The sequence below is a fragment of the Geotrypetes seraphini genome, chromosome 18 (genome assembly GCF_902459505.1).
Source record: "Geotrypetes seraphini chromosome 18, aGeoSer1.1, whole genome shotgun sequence".
Taxonomy (NCBI): Eukaryota; Metazoa; Chordata; class Amphibia; order Gymnophiona; family Dermophiidae; genus Geotrypetes; species Geotrypetes seraphini.
Window position 1 is genome coordinate 37,168,536 of NC_047101.1, and position 20,377 is coordinate 37,188,912.

Consider the following 20,377-nt stretch of genomic DNA (forward strand, 5'->3'; position numbering starts at 1 on the left):
GCACCCTGGGGTTGTGGGTTCAAACCCCGTGCTGCTCCTTGTGACCCTGGGCAAGTCACTCAGTCCTCCATAGCCCCAGGTACGTTAGATAGATTGTGAGCCCACCAGGACAGAGAGGGAAAATCTTTGAGTACCTGATTGTAAAAACTGCTTAGATAACCTTGATAGGCGGTATATAAAATCCTAATAAACTTGAAAAAGTAACGTTTTTGAGTTCTGAGTTTTTGTGACATAAAATCTGACAATGTCCTTAACTGTCTGGATTTATGTGGTTAGGCCAAGATCTCATGAGGTTTTAAGTGCTGAAATGTTCTTTGTAGATGAAAGGATTTGAGTGATGAAAGATTTTAAACCAATTTTTGAAGACAATCCTCTTGGATGTGGAAAAGACATTTAAAGTCTGAAGCTGAATTCCTTAGGCCGAAGCACTGCTGCTGAACTGAGTTATTGGCATTAGCTGGACTGACTTTAAACTGCTTCTTGCTACTTAGAATTGTGATTCAATCGAGGTTGAAGAGAAAGAAAGGTTTGGCTCTAACTAAGCCAGTATTACTTGCTAGAGTGTGACAGTTTCTTAGCATTTCAAAAAAGCTTTGAGTATGAGAAAATGTTGATAGACTGTATGGAGTCTGTCTGTTAAAATAAAGGTTTGGTAATGTGGATTGAATTCCCTTCAAGAGAAAAGTATAACAGTTCAGAATAGGGACAGAGAGCAGATAGAGAAGTTCAAATTCTCTTTTTCTTGTATTTATTATACAGTACAAAAAGTTCTCTTGGAGAGAGGAACACAAAGACGGGGCTTATTTTCGGGAGTAGGGCTTAAATTAAGGCCTACCCCAAAAATCATGCTAGGGCTTATTTTCGGGGTAGGTCTTATTTTCATGGAAACACAGTAGGAACATCATTATTTCATAAGCAGCAGCCATAGTTCCAATTATTTATAATTCAAAGCGAATATGCCAAAATCAAACTGTAAGAATTTGCAGACTGACAGCTAAGCACCTTTTTATAGCATTGTGTACTTCAATGATGACAAAGAGACACCGCAGTATTTGGAGAGGCAGAGGTTATCCTGGCATCATGACTCATTTGATCAGTTGGAAAAGGTCTAGCTGAAGACATTTTAGAACAGTATTCATTTAAAGACAGCTGGGAATATCTTTCTGTAGGCAAGATAGAATGCCTTCTGACGAATCGTTCCATGTGGGTCTTAATGAGGTACCATACTTTCCTTCTATAGGTTTTATTTATCCAAGGGGCTCTCAAATTCTATTTTAAATCCCATCTGAGTCAACCTTTTCTTGGCATCATTTGCTACTTTCATGTAATGTTTATGAATATCAGCTCATATACTGTATAGAAACATAGAAACATAGAACATGACGGCAGAAAAGGGCCACGGCCCATCTAGTCTGCCCACACTAATGGCCCACCCCCCCTAACTACCTCCATGAAGAGATCCCACATGCCAATCCCATCTTTTCTTAAAATCTGGCACGCTGCTGGCCTCAATTATCTGTTGTGGAAGATTATTCCAGCGATCAACCACCCTTTCGGTGAAGAAATATTTTCTGGTGTCGCCATGAAATTTCCCACCCCTGATTTTCAACGGATGCCCTCTTGTTGCCGTGGGTCCTTTAAGGAAAAAGAGATCCTCTTCCACCTCGATACGGCCTGTGACATATTTGAACGTCTCGATCATGTCTCCCCTCTCTCTGCGTTCCTCAAGTGAGTACAGCTGCAGCTTACCCAGTCGTTCCAACTTCCAACTTACCTCGAGTGAGTACAGCTGTATATGCAGAGAATGCTCAGCTTTAATAGCTCACAGTGAGGCCCTTTGACTAAACTATGGTAAGAAGGTTAAAAAAGCTTATTGCAAAATTCACTCTGGCATCCCTCAGTAAATGTGTACCTTGCACATGTTATAAAATTAAATATTAATTTTCTGAAAGGGGACATGTCTGAGGGCAGAGAGAAGGTATGACAGTGCAAAGCATTTAGTGTATAGGACATTGCCACATGCTAACTGATTAGTGTGGGGCCCTTACCACCTACAAAATAGGAGCCAGTAGGGGCATATAAACTAATGGCATGTGTTACATTAGTCTCAAATTCCATTGTATAAATCATAGCTGTACAAAATATCACTCTTCAAGAAGCAAAACAGCTCAAAAGCCATCAGCTGTAAGTCAAGTGAAGGAGAAGGAAAGGCCTCAGAAATGATCGGAGTTCAACACTTAATAATAATAATAATACATTTTCATTTTATATACCGCCCTACCATAAGTTCTGAGCGGTTAACATAAAAGAACACTGGACATTCAATGATACATACAAATAATTTTAAACCCCATCAAATTACATGAGAATGAACGCTATGGGGCTCATAATCGAAAGAGAAAAACATCCAAAAACCGGCCTAAGTCGGCACTTGGACGAACATTGTCAAAATACGTCCAAGTGCTGATAATAAAAATGGGTTTTGGATGTATTTCTAAATGACCTAGGCCTTCATAGTGCCGCTGAATGACCATAGTTAAATGGGGCTTTTCAGGAGGAGTGTCGAGGGCGGGATTTGGGCGGGACATGGGCAGGCTTAGCACAGGATCGACGGAACTTTGACGTTGTGACTTAGACCATTTAAAACATGGTCTAAGTCACAAAAACCCACCTAAACTCACCAGATAAGCACTGCAAACACGCACTACCCCAGTGATCACTGACCCTTCCCCACCCCCATAAAAATATTAATCACAACTTGAAAATTGAGCCTCCAGAACATCATCACCTGGCAGCCTGGCATAGGAAAGCCTAGTCGTGCTGCACAGAGGCGTCTTAAGCCGTCTTGGGGGTGGGTTAGGGACCCATGGAGAGGAGGACCCATGCCCATAAGCCCCTGTAATCACTGCATTGATATTGAAACATGTACACTTCCTATACACCCCCAAAACCCTTTTTTTACTGGCATATAAGTGGCTCCTGCAGCATTAAGGGCTATTGGGGTGGTAGATAAATGAGTCTAGGGTATTCTGGAGGTGGTTTGGGGGCTCACTATGACCTATAAGGGAGCTGTAGAGAGGAGCACTTATAGGGCACAGCAGTGCCCTGTAAGGTACCCCACTATTTAGGTGCCATGTCTGGGTGTTCAGGCCATCACTTTGCAGATCCCTCCCACATCCAACAGGGCTTTTTCTAGCTGTTTTTGACAAAAAGTTGGATGAAAATGTGGTATAAAGATGGATGATTTAGCGACTTGGACAATCAGATCGACAGGACATTTACTTAGACGATTTTTGAAATGAAAAAAAAAATGTGGATGTATTTTTCAAAAATGTGTCCTAAGCTGTTTTTTACTTTGGATGACTTGTGACTTAGACGAAAACGGACTTAGACGTTCCTTTCGATTATGCCCCTCCACACATTCAGCAAAGCATACAAATAGTTAAAAAGTTCATCAAAATTTGCTTTTATCATATAATTTCGTTTTTAGTATCTTCCTAAAAGAATAATAAGAATTGACTAAACGAATAAGAGAGCTCAACCAAGCGTTCATTTCCCCTGCTTGGAAAGCAAACGTTCGGTCATGAAATCTCTTATATCGACAGATTGTAAAGATGTATACATAAACATAGATATAGACTTGAAACAGATACATCCAAATTTAAACAGAACTCTTGCCTCAAACGGCACCCGATGCAGCTTTTGATAAAAAGGACTCACATGATCGAACTTTCTTAGACCTCTTCCTTCAATCACAGGCGTAACAACCCACCTCCTTCTTCCCAACAGTACTTCTTAACTTCTATTATTCATTTTTTTATATTTAAATTTTATTATTTCTAAAACACTTTAGCATATAGAAAAATGCAAAACACTTCAATATAGAGAAATGCAAGGTCATGCATATAGGGAAAAAGAACCCGATGTTCAGCTACAAAATGGGGGGGTTGGCTCTGGGGGAAAGTAACCTCGAAAAGGACTTGGGAGTGTTGGCGGATACAACAATGAAACCAACGGCGCAATGCGCAGCAGCCTCAAAGAATGCGAACAGAATGTTGGGTACTATCAAGAAGGGTATTACAACAAGAACGAAAGAAGTCATCCTGCCGCTATATCGGGCAATGGTGCGCCCGCACCTGGAGTACTGTGTCTAGTATTAGTCACCGTACCTTAAGAAGGATATGGCAATACTTGAGAGGGTCCAGAGGAGAGTGACACGAATGATTAAGGGCATGGAAAACCTTTCATACACTGAAAGGCTGGAGAGACTGGGGCTCTTCTCCCTGGAAAAGTGGAGACTCAGAGGAGACATGATAGAGACCTACAAGATCATGAAGGGCATAGAGAGAGTAGAGAGGGACAGATTCTTCAAACTTTCAAAACATAAAAGAACAAGAGGGCATTCGGAAAAGTTGGAAGGGGACAAATTCAAAACACAGAACATAGGAAGTTTTTCTTTACCCAACGTGTGGTGGACATCTGGAATGTGCTTCCAGAGGGCGTAATAGGACAGAGTACGGTACTGGAGTTCAAGAAAGGATTGGACAATTTCATGCTTGAAAAAGGGATAGAGGGGTATAGATAGAGGGCTACTGCACAGGTCCTGGACCTGTTGGGCCGTCGCGTGAGCAGACTGCTGGGCACGATGGACCTCGGGTCTGACCCAGTGGAGGCATTGCTTATGTTCTTATTAACGCTTATTCAGAAACACATCCAATTTCTCCAAAGAGCTTATCTGCTAATGCGTTCACTTCCTGCGGTTTCTTTCTCCAGGTCAGGTAAACTCTTTGATCATCTCTTCTGGTTTCAGACAAAGTGAACTCCAGTATTTAACCACATCAGTCTACCCACAGGGGAGCACTTTCCCACAATCAACACAGTCTGCGTTTCGCGGCACACACTTTTAGCCACTGCCTCAGGATCTCACGTTCCAGAGCTCCTCTGTAAATATACGACTCTTCAGCTCTTGGAGAAAAGATTTTATCATATGGCGCTGCTCAAAAACAAATGGAGCCGCACTCCATTTTAGATGCCGTGTTTTTCTGCTGACCAATCTCTGTGTCATACGTATCTCCTTTCAATTGGCTCATGTAGAACAACATCATTTCTCATTCATAAAGCCTCTATTTCCTCCACACTACAGTGTATATTCAGTTCACATGTTCATGCCACTCAGTGCTTGCATTCAAGCCTAATGGTTCCACTGATCGGTTTTTAAAAAAAAAAAAATATATCTATATTAATTTTGAAGCCAAAAATAAGTGCATCATATTATACAATCATTTTACACTATAGTAGCACTTAAATTCAATCAAAATTGCATTCTATGACAAATACATTTATCACCCCCATCTACGTATTTTAAAAAATTGCACTCTAAATAAAAAAACACTATCTTCCACCCCCACCACCCCCTCCCTGGACGTGTATGATGAAAGAGCAAAATCAACCATCACTCTTTACAGAATTTTGTCAATGGCTCCCAAATATCCATAAACTTCTTAAAATGTCCCTGTTGTATGGCCACTGATCATTTTTGAAAAAATGTTTAGCACAAAATGAACAGTGATGGATTTACCGATCAGTAATGTGATGGTCTTTGATGTCCATTTTTATTGTGTTACATGTACACCACCAAGATGTTATAAATGTCAGAATGAATGAATAAATAAATAAAAGTAGGAAATGGCAGTCCCTGAGGGCCTCACGCCAGTAGGCTTGAGATGGATTTGCATACAAATGGCACTTTTGCACGCACACTGTCTCATGCATATTTATGTGTATTTATTTTTAAAAATTTAGGCCACTCTATTTGCCATTCTAGGTGGATAGCAAAACCATATACATAATTAAAATCATCATAACATGAGAAGATAAAATGTAAAATGAAGTAAAATCAAGACTGGTTTGTGCCCTTAGAGAATGACACGGTCCACGCGGGATCTCAATAGATCCCTGTCCCTGTCCCGTACCTGCAAGCTCTGCCCTAACAGCACAAGCCTCGAACACTTAAGCTTTTAGGGCCTGATTCTGTATAGGATGCCTAAGCAGCTTTTCAGAATCTCACACGGGCGTTCTATATAGGATCACGTCTGTCCTAATGGACAGACACCTAACCCCCATCTAACCACCCTGATTCTCTAACCAGCATCCATGTCACAAATGTCATTTAGAGAATCATGTTGCCGCTGAGCTGATCGTGGCAAGGGAATCTCCCTGCCACAATCAGCTGAGCAGGAACAGCAGGGAACCTCCCCCCCCTCCACACACACACACACACAAAGTCCACGGCAGGAGGGATGCCCACTTCCTCCTGCTGCAAAATGTGAAAAAATCCCCGGCAGGAGGGATGTCCACTCCCTCCTGCCACAAACAGTGAAACAATCCCCAGCAGGAGGGATGTCCATTCCCTCCAGATGGCACCCTCCCCCCCAACAACATTCCTGGCAGGATGGATACCCACTCCCTTCTGCAGGCACACCCCTCCTCTATAACATCCTCAGCAGAAGGGATAGCCACTCTCTCCTGCCGGTACCCCCTGAACCCAAAAAACCCCAATCTCTTTAGGCACCTGGCCCAACCAGAGCCATAGGCTTCCTTCCCAGTGCATTCTGGGATGCACTGGGAATGGTCTATGACCCCAATTGGCCAGATACCTAAAACTACACCCATGGCTGGTTGGAAAACGGTAGGATGCCTACCTCCACCTACACTCGGGACGCCATTTATAGAATATGGCCCTTAGTGTTCAAGGCTTGTGTTGAGGAGGACAGAGCTTGTAGGGATAAGGACAGAATTCGCGGAGATGAGATGGGGGTAGAGAGATCCTGTGTAATTCTCTAGGATTGGGGATTCTCCACCACTGCCCTAAAGCATTCTGTGAAGGAATAAACAGCAAACATGAGTTTTCATGGCTAATCTAGGCAGAAAAAGGGGCATCCACATTGGGACTCTTACAATTAGTGGAGCTATTGGGGGAGTAGTATTATAGATGCTGTCCCTTTAAGAGATGGCCTGAAAACATTGGACCACAACTTGGCAACACATTGCTCTCAGGTGGTAAAATAACCTCAGCTATTCATATTATAGAATTTACATACTAATAAGCTTGTTTTTTTACATGCATTTGCATGTTTTGCATATCAGTACTACATAATCAGCGGTGACCTAAATATTTTCACGTTAGGGCAAGACAAGCTGTGTTTGTGCCCTTTAAGTAAGTGGCAAATAATGTGACTTAAAGCCCTAGTGCAGTTTGATAACTCTCCCCCCACCCCCTTAGTAGCACATGAATGATATGTATGTGGCTTAGTGGTTAGAGCTACAGCATTAACATGCTGAGTTTGTGGGTTCAAACCCCACACTGCTCCCTGTGACCCTTGATAAGTCACTTAATCCTTCACTACTCCAGATGCATTAGATAGATCAGGGGTAGGGAACTCCGGTCCTCGAGAGCCGTATTCCAGTTGGGTTTTCAGGATTTCCCCAAGAAAGCAGGGCATGCAAATAGATCTCATGCATATTCATTGGGGAAATCCTGAAAACCCGACTGGAATACGGCTCTTGAGTTCCCTACCCCTGCTATAGCGCTACCAGATGCACGCAGCGCTGCACAGTCACAAAGAATAAGAAAACAGTCCCTGCTCGAGAGAGCTTACAATCTAAACAGGCAAGACAGACAAACAGAATGTCATGGATACCAGTTAAGGGATACGGTTAATCATCAGGCTGGGTTGGAGAGCAGAGGAGTAGGGTTAAGGACTGAAAGCTATATCAAGAAGGTGGGTTTTCAGTCTGCTTTTAAACAAGGGAAGGAGCTTGATGGACAAACTCAGGTCATTTATTCCAGGCATAGGGGGCAGCTGGATGAAAGGAGGCAGTGGAGGAGAAGGGTAGCGCTAAGAGTGACTTATCTGAGGAAGGGAGTTCTCTGGGAGGTGTATAAGGAGAGACAGATAGGGGAAATGCTTGAAGCACCTGTATGTAAACCACTTTAAGTGTGGTTTTAAAACTACAAAAAGTGGTGGTATATAAGTCCCAAACTCTTTCCCTGATATCATAATGCCTCATTCCACCAATAAAAGCCAACTGCATCAGTGATGTCACAATGGCTTCATTGTTCTCTACTTGGCTCACTTCTGCTATTGGATCGGAGGAGAGTGTGGTGCAGTGGTTAGCCTTAGTACCCTGAGGTTGCAGGTTCAAGCCCTGTGCTGCTCCTAGTGACTTTGGGCAAACCACTTAATCTTCCACTGCCCCAGAGAGGGAAAATGCTTGAAGTACCTGTATGGAAAATGCTTTGAGTTTGGTTGTATAAGTAAGCCTTTCTTTTTCCTTAAATGATCACATGGTCTGTTAATCCAATCTCACAGCAGCATTTCAGATATGCCTGCGGGATGGTATATGCTTGTACATATAATACAATGTATGCCGTGCTATGTTTTGCCATACAACGCTCGTCATGCTATGTCGTACCATACCATGTTTGTCATGTTATATTTTACCATGCTTTGAAGTTTCAAGTTTATTAAGTGTTTGATTAATCGCTTACTCAAATATCCAAGTGACGAACAAATCTTTCAATTTACAGATAATACAGGGGTTGTAAAAAACTGATGAACACTGAACAAAACATTTTAAATTAACGACTAAGAAAATAAACAGAAAAGGGAAAGGCAATAATAATGATAGAAAGAAGGACGATTATGGTAAAAAAAACAATAGGAGGGAAATAAAAGAAGCAGCCTTATGAAAATAAGGGAAAATAGGCGGGGACTCCTAAATATCATAAGCGTCTTTGAAAAGAAAGCTCTTAAGTTTACTTTTAAATTTATCTAAGTTCTTTTCTTCTCTGAGATAAATAGGGAGGGAGTTCCAAGTTTGAGGAGCTATAACAGAGAAGATAGAGTGCCGCCGTGTATTAGTAACTTTAAGTGAGGGCGTAACTAATAGATGTTGGTCAATAGATCTCAGTGATCTGATTGGGGTATAAGGGATCAGTAACTTGTAAATGAAGTTGCTATGTATGTAAACTTGTAACCTGTTCTGAACTGTCACGGGAGGACAGGATATAAATCCAAATACATAAAGGCAGTATCCAAGTGCCAATCCCTTTCCTTAATATTGAAGGGAATTCATTCATTATGTCAGAGTTTCCAGCTCCTAAGGGGGGAAAAAAAGTTAGCAATCTATTTGAAATGCCCCATAAGAAGCCCGAGGAGGACAATCGTTCTTCTCAAAGGTACTATTGCCACTGACATTTCTATTTGGACTCCATATCATCAAGCAAAGCTGTTTCAAACCCTTCTATCTGGGATATTCAGGAGATAGCCGGCTATTTCATAAGAACATAAGCAATGCCTCCGCTGGGTCAGACCTGAGGTCCATCGTGCCCAGCAGTCCGCTCACACAGCGGCCCAACAGGTCCAGGACCTGTGCAGTAATCTTCTATCTATACCTCTCTATCCCTTTTTCCAACAGGAAATTGTCCAATCCTTTCTTGAACCCCAGTACCGTACTCTGCCCTATTACGCTCTCTGGAAGCGCATTCCAGGTGTCCACCACACGTTAGGTAAAGAAGAACTTCCTAGCATTTATTTTGAATCTGTCCCCTTTCAACTTTTCCGAATGACCTCTTGTTCTTTTATTTTTAGAAAGTTTGAAGAATCTGTCCCTCTCTACTCTCTCTATGCCCTTCATGATCTTGTAAGTCTCTATCATATCCCCTCTAAGTCTCCTCTTCTCCAGGGAAAAGAGACCCAGTTTCTCCAATCTCTCAGCGTATGAGAGGTTTCCCATCCCTTTTATCAGACGTGTCACTCTCCTCTGAACCCTCTCGAGTAACGCCATATCCTTCTTAAGGTACGGTGACCAATATTGGACGCAGTATTCCAGATGCGGGCGCACCATCGCCTGATACAACAGCAGGATAACTTCTTTCGTTCTGATTGTAATACCCTTCTTTATTATACCTAGCATTCTATTCGCTCTCTTAGCGGCCGCTGCGCATTGTGTGGTCCACCATTACCCCCAAGTTCCTTTCTTGGATACTCTCATTCAATAACATCCCTCCCATCGTATAGTTGTACCTCGGGTTTCTGCTTCCCACATGCAATACTTTACATTTCTCAACGTTGAACTTTATCTGCCATCTCGTCGCCCATTCCTCTAGTTTGTTCAAGTCCCTTTGCAATTCTTTGCAGTCCTCTTTAATCCGAGCTCCACTAAATAGTTTGGTGTCGTCCGCAAATTTTATTATCTCACACTTCCTCCCTGTTTCTAGATCATTTCTATTTGGACTCCATATCATCAAGCAAAGCCGTTCCAAACCCTTCTATCTGGTTTTGTACAGAGAGAGCCGTCACGTTCTGCTACAGTCCATCATTTAAAAGTACGAAACCAGCTTGCTGGATAGGGCACTTTGGGGTTACACATTTAAGAAATTTGCATAGACAAGAAGATTTCTTCCTGGAATCTGTTAATCAAAAATATGTTAATGAAAGAAAGGGTTTTTTATTTTCCCGAAAGATTTTAGGACTACTGGCTTGTCTAATCAGAAGAATAATTACTTCCTCCTTGAACATTTAAAGGGCTCCACAGGGGAGCTGCCCTCTAGTACCAAGCCCTGTGGTTTCTGGAGCAAATGTAAAAAAAAAAAGGAACACAGATTTTAGCTGATATTAATTGATTTGATTGGGCACAAATTGCAACCCAAGAGGAATTTAAAGTTCAAGTTTGCAAAAAAAAAAAAAATGACTGAGAGCCTTGCTACAGATAAGAATAAGGTTTAGAAATAATATCCATAGAAAATATTATACTTCACTCAGTGTGACATTATTATTATTTTTTTTGGGGGGGGGGGGGGAAGCTATATTTTGATGTGGCCAGATAGAGGTTTCTTCTACAACTGCCTGGATGATTCTGTCAGTTTTCTGGGGGTTAAAATTGTTCAGACTTCTGCAGCTGGCCAGTTAGCTATGGCAAACAACATTTTAGTAACATAGGCACATAAATTTAATTTAAATTAAATTTAATTTAATTCTTATATACCGCTAATAACCGTGAGGTTTCTAAGCGGTTTACAAAAATGATGCATTAAAAGATACAATAAATAAAAATAAATAAGATAGATACTTGGAAATTCCCTAACTGTCCCAAAGGCTCACAATCTAACTAAAGTACCTGAAGAAACAATTTATGAAAAGTAAAGATAAAAATATAAAGACAGAGGTAGAGATAGAGATAGAAATGAATATTCCAACAAGATGGCGGCCAGTTAGGTCATCTTCTGTGCTGTGAATTGTATCTGCTACTCTGTGCTGGCTATACCTCTTCATGATTAAAAACTGGCATCACAAACAGTGCACTCGGCAATTCACCACCATGCCAACCCCGTTTGCTATAGGCCGTTATATAGGATGTAATCGGTGGCGTAGTAAAGGTGAGCGGCGCCCCTGCCCTACCCAGCGCGCACACCTTCTTCCCTTTCCCTGTACCTTTTTCACTTCTCCGGCGTGAGCAACACGCCCATGTCGGTAGCAGCTCACCCTTTGACGTCACTTCCTGGGTGCGGGTCCTGGAAGCGACATCACAGAGAGCGCCGATGCCAATGCGGGCAGCAACCTTGCGCTGGGGAAGTAAAAAAAGGTACAGGGGAAGGCAAGGGGTGCATGCGGCAAGGAGAGGAGTGGGGGGGGGAGAGAGGATAAGGGGTGCCGAGCCCTTAGCAAGAGGGTGCCCGGGGTGGACCGCCCCCCTTGCCCCCCTGAAAACCACAATATTATGCCAGTGGTCCTAAAGTAGTTTTACGACCACAGCATAGCCACATAGTTTATCAATACATGATTAATCTAATAATATTGCTAACGTTTTACCCACTGATTGTAATTGTAAGATGTCCCTTCTCAGTTGAGATACTGTGTACAGCACTCACAGTCATAACATGTGATATCAATATGATATAAAATACACATACTTGATCTTGATCTGTCTTGCTGCCTTTTTCGGGAAAGAATGGGATGTATCATCGTGGCTGTTTAAGAGCCACCAGTTTGACGCAGCCCTTTCATTGCGGGACTATCCAATGCGGCGCTTTCATTGCGGGACTATTTACATTACATTAGGGATTTCTATTCCGCCATTACCTTGCAGTTCAAGGCGGATTACAAAAGAATTATCCAAGATGTATTACAACAAGAACTTACAAAAAAAAAAAATAATAATTGGTCATTTTCAAAGAGAGTAAGAAATGGGTAAGGTTAATTGTTTGGGGTAGTTGGCTTTAGTGAGAGGTGGAGTTTGAAACTTCCGGTATTATTTCTTTTTTCAGAGTTTAGGGCAGCCTATGCTGGATTGAAGTAGAATGCTGGCTTTGGATCAAGGTGGAGTGCTAAGGAGTGCTGATTGGGGGGAGGGGCTTTCAATCAAGGTGGAATGCTGATTGGAGTGTGTCCCCCCCCCTCCCAATACGAGGTGGAGTACTGATCGGGAGTATGGGGGAGCTTTGGATTGATGTGATCGGGAGGGTATGGGGGGCTTTGGATCGAGGTGGAGTGCTGATCAGAGGTGGGGGGGGGGGGCTTTGGATCGAGGTGGAGTGCTGATCGTGGGTTTGGACTTGAGGTCCATCGTGCCCAGCAGTCCGCTCACGAGGCGGCCCAACAGGTCCAGGACCTGTACAGTAATCCTCTATTTATACCCTTCTATCCCCTTTTCCAGCAGGAAATTGTCCAATCCTTTCTTAAACCCCTGTACCGTACTCTGTCCTATTACGTCCTCTGGAAGCGCATTCCAGGTGTCCACCACACGTTAGGTAAAGAAGAACTTCCTAGCATTTATTTTGAATCTGTCCCCTTTCAACTTTTCCGAATGCCCTCTTGTTCTTTTATTTTTTGAAAGTTTGAAGAATCTGTCCCTCTCTACTCTCTCTATGCCCTTCATGATCTTGTAAGTCTCTATCATATCCCCTCTAAGTCTCCTCTTCTCCAGGGAAAAGAGACCCAGTTTCTCCAATCTCTCAGCGTATGAGAGGTTTTCCATCCCTTTTATCAGACGTGTCATTCTCCTCTGAACCCTCTCGAGTAATGCCATATCCTTCTTAAGGTACGGCGACCAATATTGGACGCAGTACTCCAGGTGTAGACGCACCATCGCCCGATACAACGGCAGGATAACTTCTTTCGTTATGGTAGTAATACCCTTCTTGATTATACCTAGCATTCTATTCGCTCTCTTAGCGGCCGCTGCGCACTGTGCCGTCGTCTTCATTGTCATGTCCACCATTACCCCCAAGTCCCTTTCTTGGGTACTCTCCTTCAATAACATCCCTCCCATCGTATAGTTGTACCTCGGGTTTCTGCTTCCCACGTGTAGTACTTTACATTTCTCAACGTTGAACTTTATCTGCCATCTCGTCGCCCATTCCCCTAGTTTGTTCAAGTCCCTTTGCAATTCTTCGCAGTCCTCTTTAGTCCGAGCTCCACTAAATAGTTTGGTGTTGTCCGCAAATTTTATTATCTCACACTTCGTCCCTGTTTCTAGATCATTTATGAATATATTAAATAGCAGCGGCCCGAGCACCGAGCTCTGACGAATATTAGTGTTTAGCCAGCTTAGTACTATTCAGTCAGCCAGGAACTATTCCTAGATGGCAGTTTAATAATAACTTTATTCTTTTATACCACCATAACCAAAAGTTCTAGGCGGTTTATACTAAAAAGAGCTGGACAATCAGCGAAATACAATAATACAGTAAAAAATACAAATATTTGTAAAATAGAATTTCAATAATAAAACTCACTAAGTAATAAACGTATCAAACAAGGTGGTCTTAATTAATTTCTGAAAACTGCAATAGGATAACATAGCTTGCTGAATACATTTACCTAACCAAAATTGTTGCCTACCAGCTTGAAATGCTAGGGTCTATCTAAGAAGGTCTTATATCTATACCCATTATTTAATGGCCCTGATTCTATAAAAAGTATCTTCCGTTACGTGCCTAGAGCCACATACCTAGCTGATCTGGGTTCCTAACTTATTTTTTAAATTGGTTCAATTGGTCCTTTTAATCGAAAGCGTCATTAAAAACCAATTTAAAAAAAATAATTTTCAAATAGGTGCTTAATCGCTAAGCACAAGGTAGGCATCTACACTGAGGTGCCTAACTGTGCCAACCGGCGCCTACCTGAAAAGTAGGCATGGTTAGAGGTGGTGTTTGGGCATGGATTGAGTTAAGTGCTGGCAGATGTCTACCTTAGGCACTGATATTTTAGGCCAAGAAAACCCTGACCTACTATATCTGAACCTAAGTTTCCGATACCCCCTATAAGAGATTTCTAGGCGGTATAGAATTGCAGCTTTATTTTATGTCCTCTAGTTCTGTATCTTTCCGGTGTTTGAATAAGATGTGTTTGTTCATTAATACTTTTCAGGTACAGGTAGTCCCCAGGTTAAGAGCGAGTTACATTTTTTAAGTTGTTCTTAAGTCGAATTTGTATTTAACTCAAATTCTGCAGATTTAAAGATTCTTGCTGCTTACCTCTGCTCCCAGCATGCACAACCACACACTGTTCTTAATGTGGCCATGCATCATTCCTGAAAGTACTGCAGGAGAAGCGTAGGAGTCTTTGCCACTGGAAATACTGTTCAGTGAAATCAAATGAAGCCACAACAGCATTCTTAAGTATGAGTTGTACTTAAGTCAGGCGTCTGTAACTCAGGGAGAAATAGAAGACAGCCTCACCACAGTTGAAGTGGACTTAGACCAGATATACTATCAGATCGACAAACTTAAAAGTGACAAATCCCCTGGACCGGATGGAATTCACCCGAGAGTCTTAAAGGAATTGAAGGTTGAAATCGGAGAGTTATTGCAAAAACTTGCAAACCTGACAATCAGAACTGGACAGATACCGGATGACTGGAGGATAGCGAACGTCACCCCAATTTTCAAAAAAGGATCGAGAGGGGAACCGGGCAACTATAGACCTGTGAGTCTTACGTCTGTCCCCGGCAAGATGGTTGAAGCACTGATCAAGGATAGCATGGTCCGGCACTTGGACGCACACGACTTGATGAAACCCAGTCAACACGGATTCAGGAAAGGGAAATCATGTTTGACGAATTTACTCCAATTTTTTGAGACCGTGAACGAGCAAATTGATAGTGGGAAGCCGGTGGACATAATATACTTGGACTTCCAGAAAGCGTTCGACAAAGTTCCACACGAAAGACTTCTCAGGAAACTACAAAGCCATGGCATAGAGGGGGATATACAAAGATGGATAGGCAAATGGCTGGAAAACCGAAAGCAGAGAGTGGGCATAAATGGGAAGTTCTCCGACTGGGAGAAAGTGACTAGTGGAGTACCCCAGGGCTCGGTACTTGGGCCGATCCTTTTTAATATTTATATCAATGATCTGGAGGAAGGAACATCCAGTGAGATCATCAAGTTTGCAGACGATACAAAACTATGCCGGGCGATCAGATCGCATGAGGATAGAGAGAAACTCCAGAGCGACTTGTGTCGGTTAGAAACATGGGCGGAGAAATGGCAGATGAAGTTCAATGTGGAGAAATGCAAGGTAATGCATTTAGGCAATAAGAATAAGGAATACGAGTATACAATGTCAGGTGCAACTCTGGGGAAGAGTGAACAAGAAAAGGACCTGGGTGTACTGATAGATAGGACCCTGAAGCCGTCGGCACAATGTGCGGCAGCGGCAAAGAAGGCAAATAGAATGTTGGGCATGATAAAGAAAGGAATCTCGAGTAGATCGGAGAAAGTTATAATGCCGCTTTATAGGGCAATGGTCAGACCACACTTGGAATACTGCGTCCAACATTGGTCTCCCTACCTAAAGAAGGATATAAAACTGCTGGAGAGGGTGCAGAGACGAGCAACAAAACTGGTGAAGGGTATGGAAAAACTGGAATACGAGGACAGACTTATAACACTAGGATTATTCTCCCTTGAGAAAAGGAGACTGCGTGGGGATATGATCGAGACCTTCAAAATACTGAAAGGAATCGACAAAATAGAGCAGAGAAGATTATTTACATTGTCCAATTTGACACGGACTAGAGGACATGTAATGAAGCTAAGGGGAGACAGGTTCAGGACTAATGTCAGGAAGTTCTGCTTCACTCAGAGAGTGGTTGACACCTGGAATGCCCTCCCAGATGAGATTATTGCGGAATCGACCGTCCTAGGCTTCAAGAGCAAACTAGATGCATATCTCCTTAAGAGAGGCATGTAAGGATATGGTGGACTATAAATTACAACAGGTGTACACCTGGCAGGGCCTCCGCGTGTGCGGATCGCCGGACTTGATGGACCGAAGGTCTGATCCGGAGATGGCATTTCTTATGTTCTTATGACTGTTTGTATTTAAATGTCTAAAATTTATCATACCCTGTCTCTGCATGTATGCAGGTTCTTGCCATCTTACATACTTATACGCATGGCATAGTTTTATAAGACCACCTTATTTGGTATATTACCCTCAGTTTACACCTCAGTGTATCTAGCCGCTGACATGTTTTGCCAGAGCTTTTTCAAGGCCTAATCACAATTTATGTAACATAAATTGAGATTACACCTTGAAAAAGCTCCAGTGACACATGTCGGCGGCTAGATAATCCTGAAGGTTGAGACCACAGTATAAGCTAAGTAAAATTAAATAATTAATGGTAGCTAAAACTATAAGATATTTAGCGATTCAATGATCTGCACAAAAAGCTATATGCACTTGCACTTTAAAGATCTGAAAGATTATTAAAAGTATAGTGAGTTTAAATTAAGAAAATAGAGCTTGTGAGGAACGGACGCGTCAAGCTTAAGGCTGTGAACTCAGTGAGCCTGGAGCGGTGTTCTGAGGCTCTATAAACAAATATATTTATTGCTTGAAAATCGGGTTACACTGAGGGTGATATACCGAATAAGGTGATCTATTGGAATTGTTCAAGCTATAAGATTATTTGTGTATGGATATCCAGTATAGTTTTATAAGAAGCATCTTTGGACAAGTTTAAGTAGACATTGAAAATTAGCATATTACCACACAGTAGTTCTAGAAATTTATAATAATCCAGGTGCTAAAAAAACTGCTGGCCTACAGCCACTGCTAAGTTCAATGTTTGATCTATTGGCAATATTTGAACTAATGCATAGGTGCCAACTTTGCAAAACTATTGGGGGTGTTAAACCGAATGGAAATTACCTTTCTCCTGACACAGTCAAGGAGTTTATTCAATATTGGGAGGTGCTCAAGTACACATAAAGCTGGCTCCTATGAGGTGATGATAGCTATAGTCCTTTCTTGACATTTTGTCTGACCATGATAATACAGGATAATTCTAAGACAAATACATTTGTTATAGCTGTAGTATTGAATATGAGGGGTTTCACGAGAGGGGCAGGCAGCCATATTTTGAAAATGAGTGCTGCTAGGGCAGCTACAACTGGGGACTGGTCTTGTGCCTGCAGGCATGCTCCAGTGCATTCTGGGAGAGATCATTGGGATAGGATGGAGCAACCATAGGGAGGCAGGTATTGAAAATCATTGGCCGTCACTAGGATAGCCCTCAGGGGCTTCTGGCACACTATGAGAATGGGTGACAGGCTAGATGGTGGAGGGAGCGTTTTAAAATTAGCCCAGGCCCTGAACTGAGGCCTTCTATTGTATGTTTCTGTAGTTAAGAATTACCATGGAATTCACTAACCTATGGTTAGTTAACATGCAATATAGTGCTGTTTTATCACATGTTAGTAAACCGGCTCTTAAAGCTTTCTGTGTAGGAGTGGAAAATAAATTGACTTGCCTCGAATCACACGGAACATCAACAAGATTTGAACCCTGGCTTCCTAGGTTATTAGCTTGGCGCTCCAATCACTCAGCTACTTGTATGCTCCATTTTATTCATTATTAGCATTCTAATTTGCCATCGTATATGTTATTTCTCATCATATCAGGGATAATGCTATATTTCTCAGATCACTGCATGGGCCTCTGTTATATAATTATACTGCAATCACAAGCATAATTTATTGTACCATGTAATGAAAAAGAAGTATAATCAATGACACTATCATAGTGTCTTCCGAAAGTCTATACAGAGTTAGGTATTTAAAAATTGACTATAGTAAAACGAGGCCCAAAATGCAGCTTCTGAGTCATGCAATATCTTGTCTTTGCATGATGTTAAACAGCAGGTTTTAAATTACTGTTGGAATCACTAATATGCAGAGTGATAATTAACAATGATGATGTGCAGTGACATACTACCTTTCCTCTAAATACTGTAGGAGCCTAATATGCCTTATAATTAAAATCCTTTAGTAATAGGCATACTATCACCTCTAGGGTGAAAAGTCTGGCTATCAATTTCATTGCAGCACCTCTGGCAGCTTTCATAGGGCAGAGGGGAAAGATGCTTGCTATTTGCAAATTTAAATTGGGGCATTCTCCATCGAGGGCTATATACTTAGTCCAGTGATTTTGCCATTTTTTTATTCCGTATTTTTCCAATAAGGACATAAGAATTGCCGCTGCTGGGTCAGACCAGTGGTCCATCATGCCAGCAGTCCGCTCACGCAGCGGCCCTCTGGTCAAAGACCAGCACCCTAACTGAGACCAGCCCTACCAGCGTACGTCCTTGTTCAGCAGGAACTTGTCTAAATGTCTTGAATCCCTGGAGGTATTTTCCCCTATAACAGACTCCGGAAGAGCGTTCCAGTTTTCTACCACTCTCTGGGTGAAGAAAAACTTCCTTACGTTCGTACAGAATCTATCCCCTTTCAATTTTAAAGAGTGCCCTCTCGTTCTCCCTACCTTGGAGAGGGTGAACAACCTGTCTTTATCTACTAATTCTATCCCCTTCAGTACCTTGAATGTTTCGATCATGTCCCCTCTCAATCTCCTCTTTTCAAGGGAGAAGAGGCCCAGTTTCTGGAAGAAAAGAAGTGGAACTAATACTGTTCCTTATAAGAGCCTTTTAAGTAAACTTATTGCCCTGAGGAGGGTCCGAAGGTGGTGAATTGGTTCAGAAATTGATTGACCAAGAGACAACAGAGGTTAGTGGTTAATGGAATTCATTCAGAAGAAAAAAGATAGGTAGTGGTGTGCCTCAGGGATTGGTTCTGGGACTGATTCTGTTCAGTCTTTGTATGTAATATGGGTAAAAAGATAGGAGGTGTATTTTTATAGATGACACAAATATTTTCAACAAAGTGGACACCCTGGAGGGAGAAGACAACATGAAAAGTGATCTGCAAAAATTAGAAGCATGGGCTAAAGCTACATAGTGCACAAACGACCAAAAGTGTTACCCAGACCTCTGACATACTCTGGATGTTGTATTAGGGTACTGAAGTGGAAGGCAATAGCTGTGAGTGTACATTGTGATTTTTTTTTTTTCCGCTGGGCATCATCAAACTAAACCTCCATCTTTATGGTCCTCTTGTAATACCATAAGGCTAGGAGAGGAATATTTTGTGTAGCATTTCATTTCAAGTATCAGTTTTGAACAGGTATTCTAATCTCACATTTCTGAGGAACCATCAGGGACCAGGCAGTTGCCTGCCTCGTGTCACTGAGATCATCACAACTGTAAGTGCTTCTTCTTAAGTTGTTCAGCTGACGACATTTACATTGTATGGAGACTGACGCTATAATAAGGGAGAAGAGAGGGGAGACTTTACAGTTTTCATAACAGAAATGATTAAATGTAAGTTGAAGGATGTCAGAGGAGTGTACATGATAGGAGTATGGAGCTTTACATAAAGGCTGTCTCTGCTTTAACTTGTCTGTAAGATAGAAGAATTTAAGTGAAGTTATTCTGGTTCCGAACACATCCAATAGTGTTGTCCTTCTCCCTGAGTGAAAGAAGAGTGCACAATGTAAGTGATAAAAGATAAGCCAAAACATAAATCATTTGCATATTAGCCTGACTGTATACGTATGAATATGTATCATCCAAAAATACTTATAACTTGGATTTTAACTTTGCTTCCACAATATCAAATCCATACTTGAAAGTTGTGCATTTATTTTGGTTCCGTACTGAAAAGTTTACCCTTTCCTAAACAATGAGGCCTTCTAGTCATTCTAATTTTGGTGTAACAAGACAGTAAAGAAAAAAGTAAATGGCGCTCAAAAAATCTGTGTACTGTGCTATTCTGTAACCGGTGTCCAAATTGCACACTGTTTATAGACAATTGGGTGTAATATGTTACTTAGGAATATATAACTGGTAATATATTAACTTTACAAATAATATATTATTTTTCATAATAACCTACCTAGATAAGTAACGGCTACCTAGCTGCAATTCACGGCAAGATAGGCGGCTGAAATCTAGGCCAGGAAAATCCTAA